The following is a 16,936-nucleotide window of genomic DNA, read 5'->3' on the forward strand; positions in this document are numbered from 1 at the left end:
TCGTTTAGCCCCTAGTGATTTAGTGTTAGTAGATTAAAATCAGTGGTTAGATTTACTGTCTATAAATTATATCAATATATTACACCTACTATGAAAGTATAGTTTTACTCTAAAAAATTCATATATTACCAATTTGCCATTGTATATAATTTATGAAATATTTATAACACAAAAATATAACTATAAATATTTTAATGATTATGTATAATAATATTATATTTTTGGCTGCGTACGAGTTGATTCCCGAGTACCTGTTTACCTGCACCGACACCGTTGAGTTGATTCCCGGGTCATTAGAAGGTACGTATGAGTTGATTCCCTATTGTTGTAATTATCAATAGATTGCACAAGTAAAGAGTTTACGAGCTTACGACCGTAAGAGTTCGACCGTCACACACAACTCGCTCTTATGTCCATCGAGACCACGCGCGAATTTACAAAAAAAAAAAATCATTAAACATCTCATGTGAATGCATGTTGGTCGAACGCTTTATCAAAGATTATTGTCATTATTATTACCTACGTATATATATAATGTATATGTTATTTATCATAATAATTGATTTTAGATAGTTTGATAGCAGTTTTTATAGTTGAACATAATCTAGAATATTAGGAGTGTTCCAGTATTGTTGCAACCATTATTAGTTCAACAATAATTTTTTACCTAATTACTACTAAATGTTTTTAATAATAATAAATATAATATAATTCAATAAATAATTAATAAATAAAAATTGAATGATTTTCAAAATGTGAAAAAACTAAAAAAGAACAAAATTTTTGAGAATCTTGTCAGCCAACCTCCTCGTGGTGTTTCTTGGGTTATGCTAATAGGCTGAATATTTTACTAAATATTGAATAAAATATATAATTATCTGGGAATCAAGTCGTACGTACCTCTTAATGACCCAGGAATCAACTAATACATGAGAAAGGTCTCGGGAATCAACTCACCTATTGCGATATTTTTAACCTTATTCACTTGAATTAGTTCTACTTATGGAATCAATTACATTGTCTAGTTTAATAAATGTAAATGCCTGCTCTATCATTCATTTTCATTGTAATTATATGTATATTAATATTCATGAAATATAATATATTATGTAGGTACCTATTATCATTGGTTATAAATACTATAGATTGCTCACTGACAGGTTTTTCGGCGGCGTACAATAAAACTCTAGGTAGAGGGCGATAAGAACTAACAATACTAATAAAATAGTAAAATTGTATTTAATTCCAACCACCAGTACTTTGATCGAACGCGGTCCGAGGATAACTGGTTTTTATCATCACTATTATTGTCACACGTACAGTCTTAAAAAAATATATCTATGCTAATGAGTTCAGTGGATATAGGAAATAGATGATTTGAACAAGTTAGAAATTACTATTGATTTATAAATACTACATCTAATATTACATAGGCATAGTTTTATTTTCATAAAATCATTTTTAAGGACTATTATCTTAAGTATAAACACTATAAGCATTTCATCAACTCAGAAACTAATCATTAGAATTTTGATTTAGAAACATCAAAGTTCTCAAAAAATGTATTCGCTAAATAATTTTCAGTAAAAAGGAGGGTTCTCGTTTGAAAAATAGTAGTTGAGTTCACCACAGGAATACAGGATACTCTTTAAGTAGTACAAAAAATATCATTAATATTTGAAAGTATGATCTTTAAGTCTATATAAAAATTCTAAAATCAGAATTTTAACAATTTTACTTTTAAAGGGAAAAAATGGTGGTGGGGATGCTCAAAAATCACCCTGTTATACACATTACGCAAGTTATTTATAACAAGTTTTACAAAACATACATTTAAGGCCTTACTATATTTATACGATTACACAAAACACGTGTGGAGATTAGCGAGGACAAAAACTATAAGAGTTCGTACAAAGTCATTACCACGAGAAAGACTTTTGCGCGTATTCGCTTCAAGTCCATGATGGTATATCATATAAGAACAGATATTATTGGAAAATACGTCTACACGCGCGTATTCACGCATCAATAATAACACGTAAATGCTTTTAAAAATATATAATGCGTGTGTCTACAATGAATTTCGTCTCGCGTTAAATGTATTTGAGTTTTTTTTTTCGAAATCAGATGTAATTGCCTAGACGAAGGATTCTGTATCAGAAAAAAAATGTTGAACAAAATATCTGGCACGACTGCCATGATTATTGCGTGTGGAATCGCTTTGGCGGTTTCAGACGAACATTTCGGTTTGGTGTTTGCTTTTTTTCTCTTAGACTGCCTACACATATAACACTACTATTATACTGCAGCACGTATATCTACATGCGTATTTCGATAACCAATAAGCGACAGAGACATGCGCGATAATTGTGCTGTGGTGTCAGTAATAAAATTCGACCAAATCACGATATTTCTAAACTATTGTTATTACTGTTTACCGCGTTTACCAAATCTAATGAATTTTCTGAAGATTCATAATAGCGTCGGAAATATACGGGTTTTACGATGTACAATTTTACTAAACGTTGATACAATCATTAAGCTATATCCATTATGAGAGATCTTAATTTTGATGGCGAAGAAATTGAGAATACACACACGTCGACCTTTTTTTTTACAATTGTATAAACAAAAGCTCAAATTACATAATTTATGTACAATACTGTCAGTATATAGGTTATGCAGTCTGAAACAATCGGCACAATATAATGTACATTCGTATCATGTAAGTGGAAAATGGAAAATTAGAAATTTACATTTTTTATAAAACGGTGATATATGTAACTATACCCATGTAGGATATGCATTTTTAAGTCATAAATGTCATCGTGGGGTAGCGAGGGGGTAGAAATTTACATTTGTTACCCTAATTTTATTTGCTCGTTTGGACAATTTCTATGAGTTATTTGTAAAAAAATACAAATACATTTTTTATTCAAACTTTCAATATCTATGTATTACAATAAAAATAATTGATTAAAAGATGATAATAAGGATAATGAATGTAGATATAATTAAATGTCCTGAACACTTTCTTGAAAATTAAGTTGTGAGACAGATTTATGATATATTTCTACATTGTATCTAATTCATTTGAACAATTTACTTAGAATTATCGATCCACCCAGGCTTCTACATGCAATTGAATCAAAAATATTATACTAGATGCTTGAAACCCTATACTTTATTCCAGATAACGACCTTGGATAAATACTTTGATAAAACGTGCGCTTCATTGATATTTATGCATAAGCAAAGGCTTGAATAATATAATAATATACAATTTACTGTCGTTAAGCAGTACGAAACAATTTTATGATATCAAGATGTTTGTCATTTCACGGAAGTAGGAAATGAAAAATCGTATTTCGGATACAATAAATTACAACACAAAAATAGTTTTGAGTTAGTTAATACCTACTGAGAATTTTAATGCGTTGTTCCAGTTTTCAATGTACAACTTAAAACAACAAGTGCTAAAAGTACAAGATTCTAACTTTTATAATTGAAAATATTTGTTTAGAAAAATTCTGAATTTGACGTATTTTACATAAAATCATTTTGTATATTCCACTGAAAAACAAATGTCATTAAAGCCTCGTCAAACTCGTCATAGTTTACTACTAAACAGACGAATTTTTAGCTTTCAATCTAATATTTATATACCTAGTTAATTTCGACGCAATCAGTCGCATGACTAAATTCATATAATAAGCTTTGTTTGTAAAGATGAATGGATTTATTATCTTTATTTTTTGAAATTTCTATTACGCATTACGCATTTAAAAATGTAGATAAAGTCATCCGTCAATTGAAATTCTTCACTATGTGGTACTTGTATAATTCAATTTAATCATTTTTGCAAAATGTAGTAAAAATCATAATGATTATTATGTATTGAAAACTTTGTGTATGTGAAATGTTAATAGAATATGCCCATTATGTAAGGCAAACATGGAGTTACTCTAATAAATTCGTACATACCATAATATAATTAAATCTTAAGAATTTCCAGTTGTACTCAATCGCTAAAGAAAAATATGTCATAATATTTAACTTTGTATGAACGCATGATTAAAACATTACAGTTTTGTACAATTTACCAGTTACCTGTGTAATTAAATACTTTATTTCACATAGTTTTGGCATTTGTCGATATTTTAATTCAACAGTGTAATTATTAATTTCTAAAAATATACAAATATTTTTTTTACAGTTTATAAAAATTTAAAAAATAAAAAAAAATATCCCCATTTCAATTCAAACTAGAGTTTTTAAACATAGTTGATAATACATTTCTATAACAATATTTTATTACGTGCACACGCTATAAGTAAACCGTTCGTTATTCATTAAACACAGCAAGAATAAAATTAAACCAGACGTTTCAGTATTTTATGAAAAGCGGCGTGTATGCACTTTTTTTTTATTTATCATTATTTACATAAATTACAAAATTAATGAATTAATCTTGTATGGTAAATTATATAGGAAGTTCGTTTGGGCTTTGTCGTTAAATTTAATAGTGCTTTTGATTTCCCTAAGTTTTGAACTAATTTTTTTTCGATGGGTTTTCCGTTTAATCCAAATGTCCGTTTGGATTTATTTGTTTGCACACTCAATAATACATTATGTTATACCATAGTATACGTAACACTGCTACTGCAAAAGTGTTAATTACATTCCAAACATATTGTATATAATATATTGTGGTACTCAACAGATACACGATACTAAAATATTATTATGATCATCTTATAACACGTGTAATTGAGTCGTATGACCATTAATGTAATATGTGTACGCAATTAAATTTAAAACATAAATATTTTGATGCAAACTATGGCTGGCTTATTTTTGTTGTACGCTACTTAGTAATGTGCCCCTTAACAGATGTGTTTAAGTGGTAGTGCAGGTGTTCCGTGTTCCGGTGACTAGAAAAAGATTCTCGGTGATCATTACTGGTAACTACGGAGACTCGAGGTAAAATACAGAGTCCGATATCCCGGTTGACCGTCTGTCTGTGATCTGGTGTAGTTTAACATTTAAAATAATTTACTAGATATGCAAAATATCGTTTGAATAAAATATTATACATTTTAATGAAAAAAAAAGAAGATTATTAACTCACTAACCTTTTTAAACCAAACTGCAAGTTGAATTTTGCATTTTTTTTTCTATCAAATAAATTAATAAAAATTTGAAACCGTTTTTGCCAAAAAAAAGAAATTCAATTAAAAAGAAAATCGTAAGTAAATAAATTATGTTTAATACATTTTTCGATAAAGCTTTGTGTTGATTTTGAATAATAATAAAAAATAAAAAATACCAAAACAAATGGAAAACAAAATGTAACTTATTATAAATATCGAATGCTATTAAAACTTTGTAATACAAAATAACGAAATAAGTCCAAAGAATAAAATATAAAAATATTCTGTATAAATTCAATTCAATTTGATATATATAGTATAGATTATTTTTGTGTCCATTAATAAAGAAACAATTTGATATAATAGGTAAGCTCTAAAAGTCTTAAAAGAAAAAAAATTGAATTGTTGACAAGAATTAACATGTAAAAAAAAAATTATTTTTTTAATTAATAAATTAAAGAAAAATATTAAAAATCACCAATGCTCTAGATATAACATGTATGTGACTTGTGTATACGTTAATTATTTAAGAATTAAAGTTTCTTTATTTCATTACTTTCATCATTGAATTGTGGTTCTATTATATTATGACACAACGAGAGCCAAAATATCGGCTTATGGACCAATGGTTGACCATATACAGCCTTAGACACTGTTCAAATTTCGGAGTTTCTCCTCTCCTAACCTGCTTTGGTTAGTGTTTAAAAAAATAACAATTTAACTTAGATATTAATTAAAAGTGAAAGGTAATAATAACATAATAATAAAATATACCTTATCGATTTTCGGTATAAGGCGCTAAGGCATAACTGACTAATGTCAAACCGTGGTACAAAAACCGTACCTATTTCCAGTGTTGAGACTTATCTATATAGATAAGAATATTAATTATCTATTATCTTATATAGATATAAATCTAAATATTATCTATTATACGAAACTCCAGTTATCTAGATATTTATTATATTATGTTGCAGAAATTATTTAACACATTTTAATATTATTTATGCCCCTGGCAATAATAACAAAAAAAAATTATTTATTGAAGTACCACTGAAAAATCGAGACACATTTCCAAAGACTCAAAATTACAAAATGTTGTTTACATGATAAGTCTAGTTCATTTTATTGATATATCACATTTTTAATTATAAATCATTAATTTTTAAAATTTTAACTGCTTTTGATCTAAATAAATGATGGTTATCGTTTATCTATTAAGTAGATTATTCTATTTGAAGGTTTCTTCAAATTTATCTAAATGAAAAACTAGTTATTTGGGATTATCACTGCTTAATGCTTATTTTCAACTACTATACTACGAAAATAAATAATAGTCTCTTATGCTATATCGTCAAATGTAGGTGTAGGTGTATATTATCCTAATAAGTGTTGGATAAATTCGTATACAATTTATTTTATTTATTAATAAAATGGTTTTGGGAAACACGCATAATATGGTTCTAGTTTCGAAGCTAGTATAATGTGCGTCTTATTTCGACAATGTTGCTTTTTTTCTGCATTTCATGTTTGAAACGCTATGAAGACATGTGGGGCACGCGTACATAGTATTTTATTATGTAGTGGGAAGTTGTGTGTGAGGTGTATAAATGAAGAGACGAATATTGACACATACCAAAACAAAAATTTATATCGATGTTATACGCGTAATATAATATACGTATAGGAACATGTGTCATGTTATTATTGTTATTGCCTATTATTATTTCCATTGTTAACTTGTGCAGTAGTGGTTGTCGTGGAGGTATCGCGTGACAACGAACAACAAGTCGTCTACATATATTATGCATATCTACCTACATTTCATTGTTATTATTATACGAGTTTGATTCGAAGCCGGCTGGAACAAAATACGTCTTCGCATGTCTCACTGTCGGTGGCAAAAAAAAAAAAAAAAACTGATACGTATATTATTTTACGTTTGATTCCGTATTACTAAAACACGTCGCGTGTGTACAACAAGTATAATATAAGTGTATAACACATTTTAGAATTTATTATTATATAGTCTGATGGATCAAACGTTTCCAAGGTTGACTAATATAATATTATGTAAGTAGGAAGGTATTATTTAGTATATGAGGTAGGTAGTATAATATACGAGCCGGTTGTTAGTATCGTGTACGAGGTGGGTATGTCCACCAGCCCCTTTGGATTTTTTTGTCAGCACCATTGTTTTCGTAAATAATTTAATCGTTGAGAGTACATTATAGTTGATATGGAAAATTGAAATTCAGACCGGGCTGTTTATAAATGTGTGATAATACCTATATTATATTTAGTGCGACACAATTCACGCGATAAAGTGCAAGCCTGATAAACATATAGGTAATAATAAGAGAACAAAGTAAACAAAATTGGTCTTAAACTTTGACGAATGATGGATAAAATTTATCTAGATATACGTAAGAAACATACTCCAAATGCGATTGTTAAAATAATAATATACCTTTTCATCGGATTGTAATAACTTAATCTTCATGTGCATTACTTGAGTTTTTCTTGTCGCATTCGTTAGATACAAAAGACACGTGTATTGATTATATTTTAGAACTATTTTTTTGTAGGCACGTAATAATATTTGTAATTAATCGTTGAGTAAACAGATGTAAGAAACACGCAAGTATTTCGGGTTCGTATAAAATGTCAAACTTTTCGAGAGCAAAACAAATATGGTGAATTCAAGTTCATTAATAAGACTTGAATTCCGACGAATACTTTCATAGGTGATACTCATAAGTATTTGAGATGTAAATTGTTACATGCCTGTATTCACGAAAGAGTTATGATAGTGAGTAGAAACCAATGGCGGAATGGTGAAGGTAAATTTACGGAATGCATTACTATAATGATAGCAAACACAGACACGGTTTCAGCTGATATTATTATTTACTTCTAACGGTAATTATTTGCAGAAAATAACTCCGGGCTCTTGCGGTAGAAACCTAATAAGTAATAACTTCAACGCGAATCCACCTACGACCCGCGTGTTGAAAGCAATTAGAGAAACCGATTTACAAAGGCCGGTTGCAAACAATTAATAGATGCTGTGAATAGTAATTAAATTACGTCGATGACAAACCATAATAATATATTACTATAATATGACCAACGTTGAATTCCATCTATCTAAATGGTTGCTTTTTGTCCGACCGTCTTGTTTTCTTTTCGAAAACATTTAAAATCAATCACAAACTAATAATTGTAGTAATTTAATGATGATAATTATAACCTACGGTTGTTTTAATAAAAAACATTGGTTGTAATATTGTAGACTATCAGCAGCTGAAGCTTTTGAAAACCAACCTGATTCACTGACCGAGCGTTCGTGCATTAATATAATATTATACTTTTATAGTATAGTAGAAGTCCTGCATATTCAGCACTACCAAGGCCATAGATGGGGTCAACCCCCCCCCCCACCCCCAAAAAATTTGTTCCAGCTACGTCCCTGAGCACTACAATAAATTTTTTTTTTTTGTTCATGTGAATTTAAGATCACAAAGAATATAGGTCAAAGTTAAATTGTATCACTGTATCATTTTGGATGACGTTTTATGTCCGTAAGCACAACATACAACATAAATAATATACATATTCCATAATATACGATTTATTTATTATAATATAATATTTATATATATAATATATATTCATCTTTTCCAGTCTGAAAAACTTTTCAGCTAGTCAATTACCAAAACAACTATAGACGTAATTAGAGTTTTTTCAAAACTTTATGTTCGAACAAAAGTTGTACAGCGAAATAAGAAATAATAGAAACTTTTGACATACTTTCATTCCAAATGTATTTTTCTAATTAATTTTTGAATCGTTGAAAGTCCAATTAAATGTTCAATGGTACGAGAAATGTACAGAGATTTCGTTAAAAACAAATTACATGCGTCATATAATATATATATCTAATAGTCTTTAAACCATTTTTATGTTTTTAATTCTTAAGAAGTTAAGAGATACATATTACCTATATATATATATATATATATATATAGGTTAATAAGTTTTAATTCATCTACTATTAGTCATAATTGAAGCTTGGATTTTCAGTTAAATACATGTTTTGACTGAAATACAACACACAATAAATTGGGACGGAGATAGTTTCAAGTGATTGTTTTTATTGTAATGAAAATACCTTTAAGATTTTTCTTGTTTTTATTCAATGTATTGTTTCAAATAAAAATAATCTTAAGTGATTAAGATCTGTCATGTTTATAGCATTCGTATAGTATCCAGAATTGAGATTTGGTTCTCCCCACCCATTAGTTATCATTTTTTGGTGTACAATGTACACTCGTATTTGGTTTGTATGACATTGAATACGTAATTGAAACAATCCAATTCCATCTAAAGGTCATAGTCATAACCTTTCTCAATGACATCTATACAGAACGTAATAATAAAATAAAAAAAAATGCAACGATAAATGGAAGTACCAAATTCTTCAATATATACATCTAAGCAAAAGCAAAATCGCTTCAGTCGGTAAGTTATTGTTAAGTTTATCTATTAAAAAAATATATGTATATAGGACATAGGTATAAGGTATATATATATATATATTTATCGAAGTTTCATATTGTATTTTTATAGTATATATATATACATAAAAAAGTAACATAAATGTCTTAATCTAAATATAGGTTATATTCGTGAATATAGAAAACTATACGATGACAAGTTATTACTATTCTTTAGATTTGTTTTTAGAGTAGTTCGAGTAGGCTCGTGACACAAAAGGTAGTTTTATTAAAATGAACAATATTTTATTAACGCTGTTCGGCGAGGGTAAACGGAGAAATTACGACAAAGAATAAAAAAATAAACGTTATTAAATTTTAAATTTGATTTGATACGTGGCTTCAGTTGTAGTGGCAGTATAATAGATGCGGAAGGCCACTATCGCTTGTATTTAACAAAGTTGTGTGTTTGTGACGACTTGTTTAAAATGTCTGCAGTTGAACAGACAAAGTCGGTTGTTGGTTGAGAGTTATTGCACGCGACGCCTGTTATTGTGGTAGTTTAGCCTGTAGTTGTATAGTTATTTGTAATATAATATTAAAATGAACTGTGAGCGATCAACGTATATACGATATTATTATTATCATGTACGAGAGAGAGGGAGAAAACAATTACATTTCATTTCATTTGATATGGAGTTTATTGCGTTTTATTTTATTTTTTATTGCAGATATATCTATAATAATACGGTGTTACAACGTATTTCAGTCAGTATGTGTGTGCACAAAACAATATAGGTACGTATATTTCGTCACACACTCACTCGCTCGAAAGCGTATTATTTTTTTCTCGTGCATATCATAAAATATTTGCCATAATTTATTAAAATGTAATACATATAAATTATTATTGAATGATTTCAACATGAAGCGACGTATATATCTATAGGTACAACCGAAATCTCGGAACTTTTACGCGGTGTTACTTACAAATTCGCAGGATGCTAGTAAAATATTATTTAATATGTGGTTATAATAAGTATATAGTATATGATTTACCATACCCCACCATAGTGTGGTACACCACCATCACGTACTACTTAACTATTTGTATGTAATATATTTTATAATAATATTATATGAAATCCTGCGTTGTCCGGCAAATAATTGAATGATTGTTATTGCTATTGCTCCTCAAAATAATGAACAATATTCCGGTGAAGAATTTATCTGATTTACTATAATACATTTAGGTGTACAACGGTACATGAAGCACAATAAATATCGATAGGTAGATATTATATAATATTATTTATCAACCTACATATATATTCCCTCGATAGTGTATAATACAATGGATGTTACTGGCAATGTAGAACATCGGATATTTTATAAAATGCTTAATGTAGACAGTCAATATAGAAATTATTACAGTTGATTCGGACATTCTATGATGATTTTATATTTTATTGTCATTAATTAGAACATTAATTATTACAGTAATGACACTTTCATGAAGTCGTGCTGCAACTTTGTATATTTTGTAATTTTTGTAAGCATCATGAATATCGATGATCATCCAAGATTGGGGCGTCACCCGATTGCGGCCCGTACATAGTAGGTAGGTAATACTATTTTCAATAGGTATAAAAAATAAATAAATATCTTGATTGCGTCCAATACGTATTTTGACATACATATACCTATAACTATCGTATAGGCAATTTCCTTTCTATTAAAGATAAGTTTCCATTCAAAATTCAATTCACTATTTTATACATCCCATACAAGTATATTTCAATTTTTGGATGTTTTAAAGTAATGTCAAACAGATGAAAAAATAAAAATGCGATCTATATTACTCTTCAAGAAACAAAAACAAAAGTTTGTGGAAATACCTTAACTTCAATAATATTGCTAAAATCTCTAAGTGCACTATCGAAATCTAGAATTTTAATTGCAATAATAGGTACTATCCAACTTGTACGATTTTATATTGATGACTGACAAGGTTAGTTATCCTAATAGTAAGTTGTTACAATGTGTCTAGCATCACATAAGTACAGAAAAATCTATAAAACTTTAATACTAATTAAGTGCATTTAATATATATTCGTTCTTTGTTTGTGACATTGTTCGTTCACAAAGTTCATAAATTCATAATAATATATACATTTTTATAAAAATTTATTACAGTTAGGTACACAATACTATTATGTAAATTGACTCATATGTGATTCGTATTAGTAGCAGTACGCGCGAAGTGTGTGTAACAGCGGAGGGTAGCGTTGGTTCCGAGAAAATATATGAATATATTTATGAACGATAATGTATTAAAAAAAAAAAATTCAAAGTTTTTAAATATCGAAAATAATTACAAATTAATAAGCTTTTTGTATAAAAAGGAGTTCCATCACTACGAAATTGAACCTAAATCGTGTAATTTCATGAGCTTGAGTTATTTCTAAACACGACGTGTACATATAATATTTTATTAACTAATTGAAAATGGATTTCAACTCATTGGACAGTGATTTAGAGTGATATAAATATCATATTTATAGATATTTTTTAATTTTTAATTTTCGTTAAAATATGAAGTCAATCAAATATTTAATTTGCAGATTATAATAATAATATAACTTTTTATTTTTTCTCTTTTTTAAGTGTGAATAATGACAGGCAGTGCTTAATATATTTGCTACTTTTCTGTCATCATCATACCCATTATACGATAATTGACCAAAATGTTTCTGATATAATATGTAGTACAAAATATAATAGCTAGCAATTTGTTATTAATTTTTGTTTCTATTTTCATATTATCATAATCATAAATCGCATAATTTAATAGAATTTGGTTTGGCTATTGTGATTATTACATGAGTGCACTATAGTATTATACATTTTCATCGTTATAATTATAATAATTATTAATACTATCCTTGATTTTATAATAATGTGCTGTATAATTGTATGTATTTATTAATTATTACCTATTTCTTAATACCTAGTTAAATTTGCGTAAGTAGGTGTAACAAAACCATATAACATTAAAATTATATGTAAACCATGATTGGAAAAGATAAAAGTTTATTTGCCAAGTACAGAAATTAGAACTTTAAAAAAAATAATAAAAATCCAGAGTACCTATTAATTATTATTCTTAATGGTTTAGACTCAAAACATAGTATAACATATTATATTATACCTAAGTAAAATACACAAATCTAGAATAATAATAATAACAATCATAGTGAGACAAAATATAAAAGTTTAAATGAGAATATTTTATTTTAATACGATATCACAATACGCGTTTATGGTTTCATTTATATTTTTGTATGTTTGCACTGTTTGATTAAAAGAAATCTGAAAGCAAGGTACAAATATTTAATAAAAAATGATGATTTTAACAAGTTTAATTAAATATGATTTTTAATTAAATTTATATAGGTATTTCATTTCAGCAAAAACTCTTGTTTAAAATAAAATGTAGCAGGTTTATCGTTTGAAATAAAAATGTATACCTTCCTACTTCATTTACGCTTCTATAGTTCCATGAATGCAATTCCATTATTTTATTAACTAAACTAATATTTTATGTTTGGAGAAAATAATATAATGTTACGAATGATTACGTAAATAAAGAAATTGTTGAAACCGTAATAAATACTAATGCATAATATTTTTATTGGTTTTTATTAATTTTTAAAAATTTAATAATTATTTTACCATCACATTACTTTTAATTTATATTTGCGATTTTCGTATAAATTATAATGAATAAATTAAATATATTTAACTCTTATTATATAAGTATATTAATATGATGTACTTTATTCAATGATGATTGTATCTGGTGAACGCTATAGAAATAATAATAAAATATAAACATGAAAACGACAACTACTCGAAAACTGCACTAAGTTTTGTCCTAAAAAAAAAAAAAGCGTAAACGACACGTGCTTGGCCCGCTAAATATTAATGAAATGAATAGGTTCATTATCATAATAATAATAATAATAGTAATAAAATCAACGAAAAATCGTATGAAATTAAATTAAAGAGTAATTTATTCGCGCCTCGTACTACTCGGACTTGGCATGTCTCGACTTTTGGCGAAGAAAACTTTTTCTCTTCGGAGCGCGCGCAGACACTCCACTTGCCCGCCATTCACCTCCGCTGCCATTTCAATAAACTTTCCACGAATAAATACGGTAACCCGTTTGATTAACGGATTTAAAAGTTTTTCACTTTTTGGATCCAATTTTTTTTTTACGTGACTTACAGCTGCATTACTCGTGCGTAAAACGTAGGTAAGTATATAGAGTCGAGGGCCCGTGTCTTTTTAGTCGTAACGGACCGTGTGACGTTGATGTATATTATAAGTCAATGTGTGTGTGTGTTTTTTTTATTTTAGGTTGAATTAGCGATGCGATCACACCGGACCTTCACTAAATTTGTGATGTATACATATGTGTGTGTAAATATAAATACGTATATGCGGACGGTGGACTTGTAAACTTTTTGTAATTCTATGCAAGAAAAGTTTTCTGCACAGACATCCGATCGATTATTGACACGCTTTATCGGATATCTCTGGGAATTTTGTCTACTACAAAAAATGAAATCAGCAAGATTCAAATGCCATTATTGTGTTTGAATGATAAACTAAAATTGATTTTGACAATATTTTTTGTCGAAGAATAAAATATATTAATATATATATGTATATATATTTATTTATAAAACGCCTAAATATAATTGTATTATATAATACAGATTGTATAGGAAGATTTGATAAGCTAACTAACTTTTGTTCTAATGAATATTTTTTATATTGAGAATGCATTATTTAAATGCAATAGGTATACTTTTTGTTTTTTGAACAATTCAAAATTATCAATTTGTAACTCTGAAGTTTAGAAAAATGTTTACTGTAAAAACATTTACTTGAGTTATATATATATATATATATATATATATATATATATATATATATATATATATTTTTTTTTTGATTATCTCATATTTTTGTTAATATAAATTTATCTAATCATAAAGCAATACTTTAATTTCAAAAAATATAAACTTTTTAAGAATATTTTATGAGAATTCTTAAATATTATGTACTCATTAAAGTCTAAACATTTTTAAAAAGTTATCATTCTTCAAATTAATGGTTACATAAAAAAAAATTAAAAAAAAATATTTTAGGAGCCTTGTATTAAATCTTAAAATCTTAGATATAAGAGGAAAATTTTGTATGAATTTCTAGCGTATAATAATTTATGAATTTTCGTGATTTTTACCTTTTACGTATGCTGTCAAAATTCAAACTTTGAATGCTTGTAAAAAAAAATTGTGATTATTCATTTCTTTTATGTTTCAATTGCTATTGTAAAAATATGTTAGGAGCCTTGTATTAAATTTTCAAGCCTTTCTACCCAACAAATAAATTTTTATTGATATTAATTTTAAAAAAAACTAATAATTTGTTATTTGTATTAGTCATTTGTTTTAAAGATACATCAAAAACAAAAATCGATTTTGTCGAAAACTGATTGTGCGTAAAATTTCCCGTTTTCCCCTTAATTTTTAGTTTGTTTATCGTTTATCCCGACTACTTAGAAAAATATTATATATTATAATTTTTTACTTTCGATCCCCCAATGTTCCAACTAGAACTATGTTCACTTTCTAATCGAACGAGGTACTGAAGTCAAAAATCGAAGTAATTTTACTGCCCCAAAACGTGATGATAGACACAAAAAAAAACACACACACACATAATGGTAAAATCAATACATTCATCGTTCCGCTCAGAATCTAAAATGATTAAAACAAGAGATATTTTATTTGTCAGGTCTTACTTTTACACTCTGTATATACTTAGTAATAATTTTCACTAATAAAATATTCATTTTACCCGGTGGACATCTACGGCGATACATTTAAAATATAAATCTAGTAATCTGTATCTGACAGGTCGTCGCAAACTGCGGATCAAGCATAGATAAAGATTAATCTAAATCTCCTTAAAAGTACTATAAATTATTAGTTACTCACATACTGACCATCATTGTACAATTGTACATGGTGTGGTACATTATCCTTGTAAATTTGAGTCTTAAAATAAGACAAATACTCAGTATAATCCACCGCCGCGGCCGGACCCAAAACTGATTTAAGCCAACATCATTTAATTCTTTGAAAGTACATACATTAGACTGGCACACAAGTAGATGAAGTGGTGTTAGTATAATTAAGTCATGTTACCATATTATTATTTCGAATTTTATTTCAAGTGAGCTGATATATTGCTTAATACTACAATATTGTTCTAACAAATTTTTTGTACGACGAAACCTTTACATCCAGCTCGTGTTAGTTTGTTTGGTAACCGATTAGCATTTTTGAAATGGATTCTCAATTGCTTTTAGAATATCAAAGCGATATTATCGACGAAAGTGCGGTTTAAAATTGTTTAAGAATATAAAGGTCAAATCGTATTATATTATGTATCCCATCGCATGGACATTATATTATAGATCTAAAAAATTACATGACTTTATAATTTTTCATCAAAATAAGATATATCTATGGACAACAAATATTATTTAAGGCTTATTTTTTTTTGTGAATAATGCTTTTGTGATATAAAAGCATGTTTTGTATATTATAATATGGGTAGAATTGTAATACAATTGTTGTTATGTCATACGTGAATAATTATGGATTCAAATAATGGTAAATTATGATTTCTTAGAAACTTTTAAAACAATATGAAAGTACATCAAAAAAGTACTGTAAAATCATTAATATTACATCTATCTTGGCTATGACACATATATATTTTATTTTAGTGCGAATTTTTGTATGATAATTATATACGATAGGATTTCAAGTTAATATCATAAATTTAATTTCTGTTGAAAAATCACAATTTAGATATTGTATTACTTTGCATTGAATAGGTATAAATATTAAAGTGATACGAGTGTTTTGAAACATCTGTGTGAAATTAGATGTCATAATAATAATATTTCTTTATACAATCGCAAGCTAATGGCCTAGCTGTTGAAGCCTTTATTTTCGATAAATAAAAAAATAATAAAAAAATAATAATAGTAATGTTGCTTGTCGTTTAATTATTAAAAATTTAAAATAAAGCGCTTGAAATAATGTTACCAGCTAGGTTTTATGCTTTAAAATGTAATAATATTTTTATTTTTGATAGCTCACCGAGGAAATGAAAAAATTATAAATTATTTGGATGCA

This window comes from Diuraphis noxia, unplaced genomic scaffold (genome assembly GCF_037042655.1).
Source record: "Diuraphis noxia isolate RWA-SAM2 unplaced genomic scaffold, SU_Dnox_SAM2 contig0004, whole genome shotgun sequence".
In the NCBI taxonomy this organism is placed as follows: domain Eukaryota; kingdom Metazoa; phylum Arthropoda; class Insecta; order Hemiptera; family Aphididae; genus Diuraphis; species Diuraphis noxia.